The 13,137-nt window shown below is 39.3% G+C and overlaps 1 long non-coding RNA gene across 2 annotated transcripts in view; it reads right to left on the reverse strand.

The window, feature by feature from the left end:
• Positions 1-1,221: 1,221 nt before the first annotated feature.
• Positions 1,222-13,137, reverse strand: part of LOC131400768 (uncharacterized) — a 70,769-nt gene continuing 58,853 nt past the window's right edge. For both annotated transcript variants that reach the window (XR_009217441.1, XR_009217445.1), the window contains one exon: positions 1,222-2,662. This is a non-coding gene — a long non-coding RNA (uncharacterized LOC131400768). The remainder of the gene's footprint in view (positions 2,663-13,137) is intronic.

Below are 13,137 nucleotides of genomic sequence, written 5' to 3' on the forward strand. Positions count from 1 at the left end.
ATTTGCATTACCTTTTCATTAAAAAAAATTAACAAAAAACTAAATATACATGCTTTCAAAATCAAATTATTCACAGTTTCCAAAGTCAGAATCACAATAGGCATTAAATCATCAAGTATTTACTGAATATTTATCATCCATGCCTATCTTAAACAATAGGTGGAAAACAAAAGAAAAAGACACTGTCTCTTCACTCAAAAGTTGTAAAATCTGGTCAATAGAAATCTGTCAAAATGATTGTTTGACTTGGGTTTTCTCAATGAATTGACTAGTTAATGATTTAACTAATAAAAGAAGATCTACCCAAAATTCATTACCATTATGGCTGAAGACATCCGTGGCCAAAAGTAGTCATCTCATTCTGGACTAATATAGCACTTTATCTTTGCATCTTTAGAATCCCCTTTCTCATGTTCCACCTTATATTATGGATATCTGCATACTTTTCCATGTCCCCTACCTAACAATATGCATGGACTCTGAGTCATTTGTCTTCTTTTCCGCAAGTCTTGCCCTCAGGAGATATTTGATGAGATAGCAGCTCTTGATCAGCCCATTCACACAACATCTGCTTAAAGCACGAAGTACCCTAAAATGGACACATAGTGAATCCTCTTTTAAGAAGTGACTCTAAGGCTCAGCATTTTTATCAAACGCAGGAGACTATTTGGATCATCTTTCTAGCTGTGTCAATTAAATGATGTCTTCATTAGGCCTTGCATGATTCATGTAATATTATGTATATTATCTAGCTGTCATAAGGAGACAATACCTTTTCTTTACTTGTACCTGCTGGCTTGGAATTCCTCTGAGGACCCAAGAGCAAATGTGGGAGTGGCCAAAAGCTAAGAGAGCCTGGGAGAAACCACAAGGCTGCTGAATGCATCATTATGCAGGTTCTCTCTTCTAGGGTCAGTGGGTTGACCAATGGCTGTGGTCACCCTGCTGTCCTCTCTCACATCGTCACTCATGGATTGTCTCCTCAGAAAGCTTTGCCAATGGACTCTCATGTCATATAGCAATGTGCCCTCACTAACCAGATTCTGAACAGCCAGAAAGTTCAAATAACCAGAACTGGTTTTGACCACCAAAAAAAAAGAAGAAAAGAAATGAATAAACTGAATTAATCTACAAGACTGAACAACCGTAACTAGTTTGATAATGAGCATATATTCGCAATATTTGCAATACCTAATATTTGTAACATCTAAAAGTGCTTTATGAATTATCAAAGAAAGAGTAGATTAAGGGCAATATAGCTTTAGTTTTAATTATATTACATTTTCTTCTAACTCTTGGAATTTAGATCAGTTAAATGTAGGTCTTTCATCACCAGGTTTTTCCAAGTCCTTTAATTTCTTTATTATAACATGGTAATATTATAGAATCTATAGGGAATTTTGGAGGCCATGTGGCTTTTTTAGTTTCATTATAATTACGACTGACAACCCAGAAGTTTAAAACCTATAATACTGTTGGCATAAATTAAATACTGAGTAAGCTGGTTAATGCTCAAACCAGAAAATTCAGTTAACTAGACTACCTAATTCCCCAACATTTCTGGAATAATCAGTTTATTCACATGTTATGAGTCTCTGGGTGCTCTCTTAAACATATTGAGTTGAGCTAAACTAACTCTTTATTTGCCTTCTGTATTAGTTTCCTCGGGCTGCCATAACAAGGTACCACAGACTGGGTGGCTTAAAACAACAGAAATGTATTGTCTCACAATTCTGGAGGCTAGAATTTTGAAATCAAGATGTCAGCATGGCCATTCTTCCTCTGAGGGCTCTAGGAAAGAATCCTTCCTTGTTTCTTCTAGCTTCTGGTGATTGCCAGCAATCTTCAGCATTCCTTGGCTTATAGACACATCACTCCAATCTCTGCCTCTGTTGTCTCATGGGGTTCTCCTTATGTGTGTCTGTCTCTGTGTCTCTTCTCCTCTTCTTATAAGGACACCAGTCCTACTGGATTAAGGGCCCACTCCATTCCAGTATGACCTCATCTCTACCTAATTAATTACATCTGCAATTACCCTATTTCCAAATAGGGTCACATTCTGAGGTACTAGAGGTTAGGACTTCAACATATCTTTTAGGGGCCAGAATTCAACCCATAATACCTTCCCATCATCGGGTACCATAACTTAGTCCCAATGAACACCTATCCATCCATAAACTGAAGAAAAAATAATTTTTTCTTTAACAGTCAGCTGGTGCATGGGGAAGAATGGTATGGCATTAGGATTGACTGGACTTGCTGCAGCAGCGAACACTTTCCACTCTCTTGAATTCTTCCCAGTCCAAGTTTAAACTGGGAAGCAGCATCCACAAAGCCAGGCCTCCCAGGGATGACCTCAGAAGAGGAAAGATCCGCTGAGTCCTTGACGGCGGCGGCAAGCTTGAGCTCCTTTGGCCTTGGGATCACTACCTGGGCAAACACCCAGATAGTCCAGATGTTCTTCATGGAGAAATCAATGCCAAGTGAGAATCCATTTCTTCCAGGTTAGGCTAGCCATCTTCCCAACTCCAAATAGACCTTCCTTTGTTTCAAGAGGTCACCTTTTATCATCTTTGGCTAGAGTTGTTAGCGAGCAATGTAAGTTGTCAAGTCCAGCCTCTCATCCTTTTCCTTGTCTATCATCAAGGTAGTGAAGCAATGTCTATAAAGCGTAGGAGGGAAGAAAAAAAGATGGAAATTACTTTATCAATTAGGTGGATCTTATCAAGACATAAAACATAAAATTGAGTGAAAAAAGTAAGTTTATAAATATCATGTGCCACGTATAATAACATTGTGTCAACGCAGAGAAAAAACTTACCTAAAACAGTACTAATATCATTTGTGAATATATACATATATGTGATGAAATTATAAACACATAGACTAGATATTGCCAAATTTGTGGTGAAGGTTGCTTCTGGGAAGGAAGAGAGGGAAAGAGAAAGGAGAATAGGTTTGGGGCGGAGATAATAGAACATTTCAATTTTATATGTTAAAAAAATAACACTAAAAGAAAATATGCAAAATGTTAACATGCATTGATTCTAAGTGGCTGGTCTTTTTCACATAATCTGTAATCATTTCTGAATGTTTTTAATTTTTCAAAAATAAGTGCATAAATAAAAACATAAGATAACTGTTTTTGAATAATAAAGAACTAGGTATAAATGAGCAAGAGGTTATTTCCTCCTATTCCTACTTTGTGGTTAACGACCTGAGGGGGATTTTCCCAGCTCTGATTAGGATGACCTCAGCAACATTTAGTTCCAAGAGCACTGTCTTCCAATCTAAATTAACTGCACAGAAGACTATCCTCTGAAATGGAAAGAAACACAATTTTGTTAAAAGTTTGAGTTGAGATGACCATAGCCTACTGTCTCTCTAATGTCTCTGACTCTAGACTAGCAGTAGTTCTCCCACTTGGTTCTCCCATCAGGATAACCTGGAGGGCTCGTTTAAACACAGATCGCTAGGCCCCGCCACCAGAGTTTCTGATTCCGTAGGTCTGCAGTCAGGCCTAAGAATCTGCATTTCTAAAAGTTCCCAGGTCATGCTGATGCTGCTGGTCTGGGGACTGTACTTGCAGAATCACTGACCTAAGGAAAAAAAGAAAAGCTTAATTAAAATGAAGGCTGATTTTAATGTGAACAATTTATAACTGATAGCAAAGTTTTAAATCAATGGTAGAGGCTTTTTATATAATCATTTTAGATGAGAAATAATATTGGGTTTATTAAAATGTTCATTAATTTATTTGGGGCCAAATATGTCCAAGGGAAACAAAGACTCCTGTGCAGGATTAAGAATACCAAGTGTTAAATTTGTTTAATAAAAATGCAAAATTTTCCTAGAAAGATGAGTATAACATGCAATACATGCATAAATTAATGGCTAGTTTCTTGGTCATCTGTTTTGAGAACAAGGACAGACAACCTCAATCTCTCATGTTGCAGCCTCTAGTCCTATTGCCTACAATAACTGCTAACTGCTCACACCTGATCCCCTATAACATTTATCTTGCACACCTGTCACCCCCCAAATATCCTTCCAACTCATGCCTGCCAACTTTCCAGATGTTTGTTATTTTATATTTTGCTTCTGGCTTCCCAAGATCCCCTATCATTATACAAATTACTGCAATATACAAACTTTGATGATGTGCTCTGAAAAGAAACATCTCGTTCTTAGAGCTGTTTCAAAGAGCCCAGTTTCACTGAAATTCGTATTTCACTGAGCATTTATTTTCAAAACCATTTGATGGATAAACCACCTTCCTAAAGTTACGTTTTGGTTTCTCATTGCAATCTAAAAATATTTGAAGATGCATGCATGAAAATCCAGGGGTAAAATTATAAAAACCAAAATCATCTGCCTTTAAAATGCTATTTTCACAAAGTTAAAGTTATCAGATATTTCCCAATGTTTTCCATGGGAGCAAAGACAAAACAACTCTGTCAATCGAATAGCAGTTGTTGCTGCATTTTACCCATCATAGCATCCAATGGAACTCGAACTCTTAGCAAATTAAACACTATGAAACGAGAAAGAAGGAAAAGTAGTGACAGCTCCCATCAAGGTTCCTCAGCTTCAATAAAACAAGACTTCACCAAGACTTTTCATATCATACCCCTTTCTTTTCCTTTCCCCTGAACATGGATTCTGGATGCTCAAAGCATCACAGCATAACAACAGCCTATAAAAATTACTGAGGTTGGGCATAATTCAAGATTCTCTACCCCAGGATCTAATTCAACAAAATAATTTCTTATTAACTCAAGAACTTTCCCCTCTGTTTATGGAATGAAGGCTCAAGATCATCAGCCAAAAATTTTTATCCAACACCTCTAGGCTCTAAAACACTGTGGCTGGCACATGGAAAGGTAAGAGAGGAAAGTTGCAGTCTGTGACCTGAGTCAGCTTATTTGAAAAATGGGCTCACAGAAGCTTACCAAAACATTGGCATAAGCAAAGGAGAACCAATATCGCTATATGAAAAGCAGAGTAATAATAGAGTATTCATCTCAGTTAACTGGAATGGGCTGTTGTAGCTAATGCAGTTTTCTATTCCAAGGAACACTAAGCAGAACGTTTTTTCTTCTTGTTCTAAGATTGTTGCTAGCACATGGTTGTAGTAGGTTTTGTGGACTGGATTGCTCAATTCTGTTCCAACCTCCTTCTGTGCCTTCCTGGATTACAGAGACTTGAAAGCAATAAGCTTTATTTTCCAGACTCTCTTACAACTAAAATTGTGGATGAGATTTAGATTCTGCATAACAGATGCACTCATCCAATACTTGGATTTGGAAACAAGTTGTGTAGGAAAAGAGGCCAGGTGTGAGAAATTCATTTTGCGGATGCAGATCATAGCTGAGGTGGCCTAGTTCCAACGTCAGCAGCCAAGGCTGTGGTTTCCTGACTTAGCAGAAATGGCTTCCTTGTCACAGCAGAGGTAGTGGCTCCCAAGCCAGTACTTTAGCGATAGTGGTCCGCTCAAAAAGCACCTTTCAGACTGTGGTAGGAGCAGCAGTGCCCCTGGAGACCCCATTTTGTGGTTTGATTTGAAAGTGGCTTCTGGCAGTCCAGCTCATAGTCTGTCTCTTCAGCCCCTCCAATGATATTGCCACTTAACACCCCTTATTATTCCCTTTCTGCTTAAGCTGGCTATTATTGATTCTGTCTCTTTAAGTAATCTCTAATAAATACAGTAGATGTCCACTTCCTTTCCTTCATAAACATAATATAATAAATGTACTTGATGAATAAGTACCTCAAAATTCATCAAAATTATTGGTAAGAAAATTAAAAAGTTTTGTTTAAACAAAATTAAGGAATGCCAAATCACTTTGAACTTACAGGAGTGACTTAATTTCACTTGGACAAAAATCTCCTTTCATACTATCACAGCAAGTAAAATATTATAGGTATAGAGGAATAGGGAAACCAAGTGAAGAGAATACTGCAAGATATAATTAAGTCGATAAATATGGCTGTGTGTCGGTAGTAGGTTTAATATTTCTTTTTTTTCTTTTTTTGAGGAAGATTGGCCCTAAGCTAATATCTGTTGCCAATCTTCCTCTTTTTCTTTTTTCTCCCCTAAGCCCCAGTACATTGTTGTATATCCTAGTTGTAGGTCCTTCTAGTTCTTCTATGTGGGATGCCACCTCAGCATGGCTTGATGAGCAGTGAGTAGGTCCGCACCCAGGATCCAAACCTGCAAACCCCAGGCCGCCGAAGCGGAACGAGTGAACCCAACCACTACGCCACCAGGCTGGCCCCAAGGTTTAATATTTCAATAGTTGCTGGTAGAGACTCCAGAAACTGTCCAGGAAAAGACAATGTGGGCTTGGAATGAGGTGGTAAGAAGGGATGGAGAGTAGAACAAAGATGGTGAGCATCATAATTTGGATTCTCCCAGAAGCAAATCTTGAGATGACAATTTGAATGCAAGTAGTTTTTGTTTTTTTGTGAGGAAGATTGGCCCTGAGCTAACATCTGTGCCAATCTTTCTCTCTTTTGTATGTGGGATGCCTCCACAGCATGCCTTGATATGTGGTATGTAGGTCCGCGCCCAGGATCCAAACCTGCGAACCCCAGGCTGCCAAAGCAGAGTGCATGAACTTAACCACTAATCCACTGGGCCAGCCCCACAAGCAGTTTTTTAAGAGATAAAAATCAGTAGGGGAACAGGGAAATGTATTAGTTTTTTATTTCTCTTGTAACAAATTTGGTGGCTTAAAACAACACAAACTTATTCTCTTACAGTTCTGGAGGTAAGAAGTCCAAAATCAGTTTTACTGGGCTAAAGTCAAGGTGCCAACAGGGCTGGTTCCTTCTGGAGGTTCCAGGGGTGAATCCATTTCCTTTCTTCTTCCAGCCTTCTAGTGGCCATCAGTATTCCTTGGCTTCAGGCCTCTTCCTCTATCTTCAAAGCACATCACCCAGTCTCTGCTTCCATCATCACATCACCTCCTACTCTCACTCTGAATTCTCCAGAATCCCTCTTAATAAGGACTCATGTGACACTACAAAAAAGAAAACTATAGAACATAGACGCAAACATACATGCAACACAGATGCAAAAATACTCAACAAAATATTAGCAAACCAGACTAAACAGTACATTAAAAGGATCATACACCATGATCAAGTGGCATTTATCCCTGGGATGCAAGGATGGTTCAACATACACAAATCAATAAATGTGATACACCACATTAACAAAACAAAGGGAAAAAATTATATGACCATCTCAATAGATGCAGAAAAAGCATTTGACAAAATTCAACATCCTTTCACAAAAAAATCTGTCAACAAATTAGGTATAGAAGGAATGTACCTCAACATAATAAAGGCCATATATGACAAGCCCACAGTCAACATCATACTCAACAGTGAAAAGCTGAAAGCTTTTCCTCTAAGACCAGGAACAAGACATGGTTGCCCACTCTCACTAATTTTATTCAACATAGTACTGGAAGTCCTAACCAGAGCCATTAGGCAAGAAAAAGAAATATAAGGCATCCAAACAGGAAAGGAAGAAGTAAAATTGTCTCTGTTTGCAGATGGCATGATCTTATATAGAAAACCCTACAGACTTCACCAAAAAAAACTGTTAGATGTAATAAACAAATTCAGCAAAGTTGCAGGATACAAAATCAACACTTAAAAATAAATTGAATTTCTATACACTAATAATGAAAAATCGAAAAGGAAATTAACAATACGTATATAAAACAAAATAAAATCCACTAAGAATTATTTAAATTGATAGGAAAGTTTGGTAAAGTGGTTATACACAAGTTAAATATATAGGAACTAATAGTTTTCCTTCCCCAAAGTAGCCAAATAGAATAAATACTTGAAAAACAGATCACACTCACAAGAGCAACAAAAACATAAAATACCCATTTATTTAATATACAGAACCCCTATGATAAAAATTATAAAATCTTACTAAGACATATAAAGGCAGACTTAAATATATAGAATTGGGCCATACTCCTGGCTGTCATGACAGAATGTTATAAAGATATCAGTTCTTCCTAAAATGATGTATAGAGTTAATGCAATTCCAATCAAAATTCCATTTTTTAATTTCAAAATATTTATCTCAAAAATGTGTGTTGTGATCCCATCTTTCACTCTAACCATCTTCATAATTTCAAGTAAGATGAAAAAACTAAGTTTGGCCTGTAATGGCATCAATATGATTAGGGAAGTATCCAGGGCTTCTGAAGACCACGGGTGTTCCAGAACCAGGAAATATGTTCATGCCATGCCATCTTGTCCCAAGCAAGGCTACTGCCCTTCAGTCTCTATTTCTTCTTCTATTAAACAGAATCACCCGGTGATTACTTCCATCAACTTTTTTTCCCCCTCAACTAGTTGAAATTTAGTATGTAAGTACATCTGAGTACTTGCCTACTTATCTATTGATTATGGACATGGTGGATGACCCCAAGGCCCAATATATCTTGAACAGTCCAGCTTCTTCATATGCTGAAGATCATGAGATGCCAAGAGCACACAAAGAGAATATGGGAGATGAGTTGAATCATCGTTTGTGGCATCAGGCTGCTTATCACATATCCCTACAGTGTTCCCCCAGCCCTACTATTATGCACTGTGGATGAGGTTGCTTATTGCTAGACTGCTTTGGAAGACTCTTGACCACTCTTTAAGTCTCCATAAAGGACTCACACCCTAGAAGATTGAATTATTATGTGGGTCCCATGCAGCCCACTGGTTGCATGAGGGTTCTAACCTTCCCATGTAATTGGTCCTTGCTTTCCTTTAATTATCCCAGGACTCCAATGGGCTACACTCCTGGGAAGGAGGTCCTGGTCCTGGGAATGAAGTCCTTCAGGGGTCACAGGTCCCTCCATCTGTGGCTCTAAGACCTCCAGGGCATAGTTGTTATCTCCATGGTCAAAGCCAGGTTTTTGACAAGTCTGGCATTCCGGCTAGCAGGAAGAGGGACTGAGCAAAGGAGTTGAAAGCTGCACATTTTCAAATGGCATTGAGGAGAACTTGGTCACATGGACACACCTAATCTCAAGAGGATCTGGGAGCGTAGATTCTAGTGCCTGGGAGAAGAGGAGAATGGATTCAGGATGCAACAAGCTGCCTTCCACAGCTACTTTATTAATCTCTGCATGGAGCAGAGCAGTGAAGGGGCATAGGCTTAAACATTTGAGAACAGGGCCGGCCCAGCGGCTTGGCAGTTGAGTGCGCGCACTCTGCTACTGGCAACCCGGGTTCGGATCCCGGGCGCGCACCGACACACGGCTTTTCTGGCCATGCTGAGGCGGCGTCCCACACACAGCAACTAGAAGGATGTGCAACTATGACATACAACTATCTACTGGGGCTTTGGGGGGAAAAAGGGGAAAATAAAGGAGGAGGATTGGCAATAGATGTTAGCTCAGGGCCGGTCTTCCTCAGCAGAAAACATTTGAGAACAAAGGTCAGAGTTCCTGCTTCATCACTTGCACACTGTATGCCTACATTTTAAAAACACTTCCCTGTTGAGAGCCAGCCCTGATGGCCTAGTGGTTAAAGCTCGGCGCTCACCATTTCCACGGCCCTGGTTCGCTTCCCAGTCACATAACCACACCACTCGTCTGTCAGTTGCCATGCTGTGGTGGCAGCTCACATAGAAGAACCAGAACGACTTACAACTAGGATATACAACCATGCACTGGAGCTTTGGGGAGGAAAAAAATAATAAATAAATAAATAAATATATATATATATATATATATATATATATATATAATAAAAACACTTCCCCCTTGAAAGTATTGGCCTGTCACAATGTCATCCTTTCCCAGATGCATTGCTGAGTGGGCACTCAAGCTAGATGAAGGAGAATATGCTAACAAAATCTCAGGCATTTGGGGAAGGATCTTTACCCAATATACAAGTTTTAAAAATAAACACCTTTGTGGTAACCAGCCCATAAAAGATGTTTTAGAAATTGTGAAGGGGCATCTGATTGCATGTACCCATTTCAAATTTAGCAAAGTCCGTTCTAGGTTTGGCTAAGTCACTTTCTCCCTCTTGCTTTTCATATTTCACTGATGTTTCAAAGCCAATCCCTAGGGGAAGGGCTTGTCAATTTTTACTAATCAAGTCCAAAATGGCCTCCTAAATGTATTTTTCTCAGGCTTTGTGTTCTTCATTTATCACGTGCTTTGACATTGTTAAGCCCAAGGCCATCTAACAATCCCTCTTTTACTGAAAATAAATCACATTTATTTCTAACTAAGACACCCTTGGAGGAAAGGGAGAGAACGAAGTAGCTGGTTTACTTAAGTACAGAACCAAGAAATGCAAAAGCCCTCCTCGGTTTTCGTCAGCCCTTTCCAAAGGCCATAACATATTTCTCAAAATAAGCACAATTGACCAAGATGTACTGCAACAGCAGAAAAAGAGACATTGTTCAAAAATACAGTCTTTTGACTTAAAAATGTAATCATCTCATTAGTGACATAGATCAGAATAATCCAAACAATTGTATTTCATATGAAGATTAGTCTAAATGGAACCCGGAATTAATTCTAAAATGGGTGAGTGTTTGGAAAAATAAAGCAATCCTTCCTTCGGTAGCTGAGTCTCTGAGCTGCTGATTCCATATCTGTGTCGGATAACACCTTAAAATGGATAAAACCTCACGAATAGAGTAAAGAGGCTTCTTTGTGGCTGCTTTTCTATAAATCACACAACACTTCTGTTTACTTTTACTAAAGAATGAGATGAATGTAAGTTGAAGAGTATAGCAAATGAAGTGGCTGTCAACAAATAATTCTAAGGGATAAATCTTTTCAAAAATAATCAGATTGTGGGCTGGCCCCGTGGCTTAGCGGCTAGGTGCGCGCGCTCCGCTGCTGGCGGCCCGGGTTCGGATCCCGGGCACGCACCGACGCACCGCTTCTCCGGCCATGCTGAGGCTGCGTCCCACATACAGCAACTAGAAGGATGTGCAGCTATGACATACAACTATCTACTGGGGCTTTGGGGGAAAAATAAATAAATAAAATTATAAAACAAAAAAAAAATAATCAGATTGCTTTTGGGATTGGGAGAAAAGGATAATAGATGCTGGCAGAGCCACCAGAAGCAATTTATCTGGATTGTAGAAAGATATTTGATAACCTTTGGTACAGTAAACTAATGAATAAAATTAAGGAATTTAAAAATCAGTGCTAGTATCCATACATGGAAATTATCCTGGCTGGAGTTTGAGATGCAATATTTCAAAGGCAATGGTATCAAATTGTCATAGTAACTAAGACAGAAAGAAATTCCTGGTATTTGCTTAGGCAAGATAAGCTATCAGGTAAGTAAAATTTTATTCTAAACAATAAAGTTCTTTTGTGGAAAAAATGTAGGTTTGCCTATATAAGCCTAAGCATATAATCTAAGTCCCATAATATTTTTAACTTTGATATATAGTCATTTCTCCTTTATGAAAGGAAATCACTCTTGCCTGTCAACTCAAATTGGAATTCTTTAAAATTTTTCTTGGAAATCTGTTTGCAAAAAGATGTGATCCCCAAGCTGTAATACCAAAGGCGTGGCAAGCAAGGCTTTTACGACCTGGTTCCGACGTACATTTCAATATTAATTTCCATCAAACCCTGCCCCAGCCATGCTCTCTAAGCTCTAATTATTTAAGAATATCCATTATTTCCAGAACAGGCCATTTCTTTCCATCTAATTTTGTCATATACTATTCCCTCCACCTAGAATGCTCTTCTTCCTGCCTCTTCTACCTCTCCTACCTCCCCTCTAGCATCTTGGCAAAATCTTACTTATCCTTATCTCATTAAGAACCAGTTTCCATGTCTCTTCCTTTATCAGACCATCCTTAATGATCCCAAGTAGAATTGGTTCTACTTTCCTTTTCCAGCTACGGGCATGGCCACGCTCTACTGCAATGCCCTGTTTACACGCCAATCTTCCTGTCTTGGGTATGAGTTCCCCAAGGACAGAGACAGGGTCTCACAAATCTTTGAATTCCCAGGATCTTCCCCATAGCCACTGCCTAATGCATGTGGGATAAAGGAACTAAAGTGTAATAACTGTTGTTTGTGCCCTACCCACAGCCCCTTAGCTCTTTCTTTTCAGTGTACACCAGTTCAACTTCCAACTATGAGTGCCTGCGATGTTTTGCCAGAGGACTTTCTCTGGCTGCTGAAGCTTGCTCTGCCCACACCCAGGCTGAGGGTACAGAGAAGGCTAGAGGTACAGGGGCAGCCTTCAACCAATGACTGACATGAGTTGGTGGATAAAGACTCCAGTCCTCTCACCCCTTGAGTGGAATGACTCTGAGTTGCAATGGTCTACACTGTCAACCAGAATTCCCCAGACTGGGGTTAACCTCAAGTTGCCCTTAGTTATTGTCCTGATAACACACCTTGCAACAACTTCCTTCCCTTCTCTGTCTCATTTTCCCATAGTGGTGATTCCTCGGACCGACTCCCACATAAACAACTTGCACTCAAATCCTTGTCTCCACGTCTACTTACAGGGGAATCCAAATTAAGAAAACAAAACACTGAGTTGAACATGGCACAAAGTTTCAAGGGGGTGTCAGTCAAGGTGAGTGTGTCCTTAGAGATTGCTTGCTTTATCTTGCCCTTTAGATCAAATGCGTCTTTTCAGAGATCACCTGCCCTAACATTGGGAATTTTGACTTATTCCTTGAAACAACAGAAAGTTTTTACAGCTTTTTGAGCAGAAGAATAGCATAATATAATCAGTGTTTTAGGAAAGTTATTCTGGCAGAAGTATATGGATGGATGGAGGGAGGGATGAATGGAGGGATGGATGGATGGATGATAAAGAAAAGACATAGAGGAAGCTAACTAAGCATCTGCAACCTGGAAGAGAGCCTTCACCAAAACCCGACCATGCTGGCACCCTGATCTCAGACTTCCAGCCTCCAGAACCATGAGGAATACATTTCTGTTGTTTATAAGCCACACGGTCTAAGGTACTTTTTTATAGCAGCCCAAAAGGACTCAGACATGTACTATGGTTATGTAAGATGTTATCAGGAGAAAAAAAGTTTTTTTAAGAGATGTTATCATAAGGGGAAGTTGGGTGAATGGTACATGGAAATTCTCT

The sequence above is a fragment of the Diceros bicornis genome, chromosome X (genome assembly GCF_020826845.1).
Source record: "Diceros bicornis minor isolate mBicDic1 chromosome X, mDicBic1.mat.cur, whole genome shotgun sequence".
Classification (NCBI taxonomy): domain Eukaryota; kingdom Metazoa; phylum Chordata; class Mammalia; order Perissodactyla; family Rhinocerotidae; genus Diceros; species Diceros bicornis.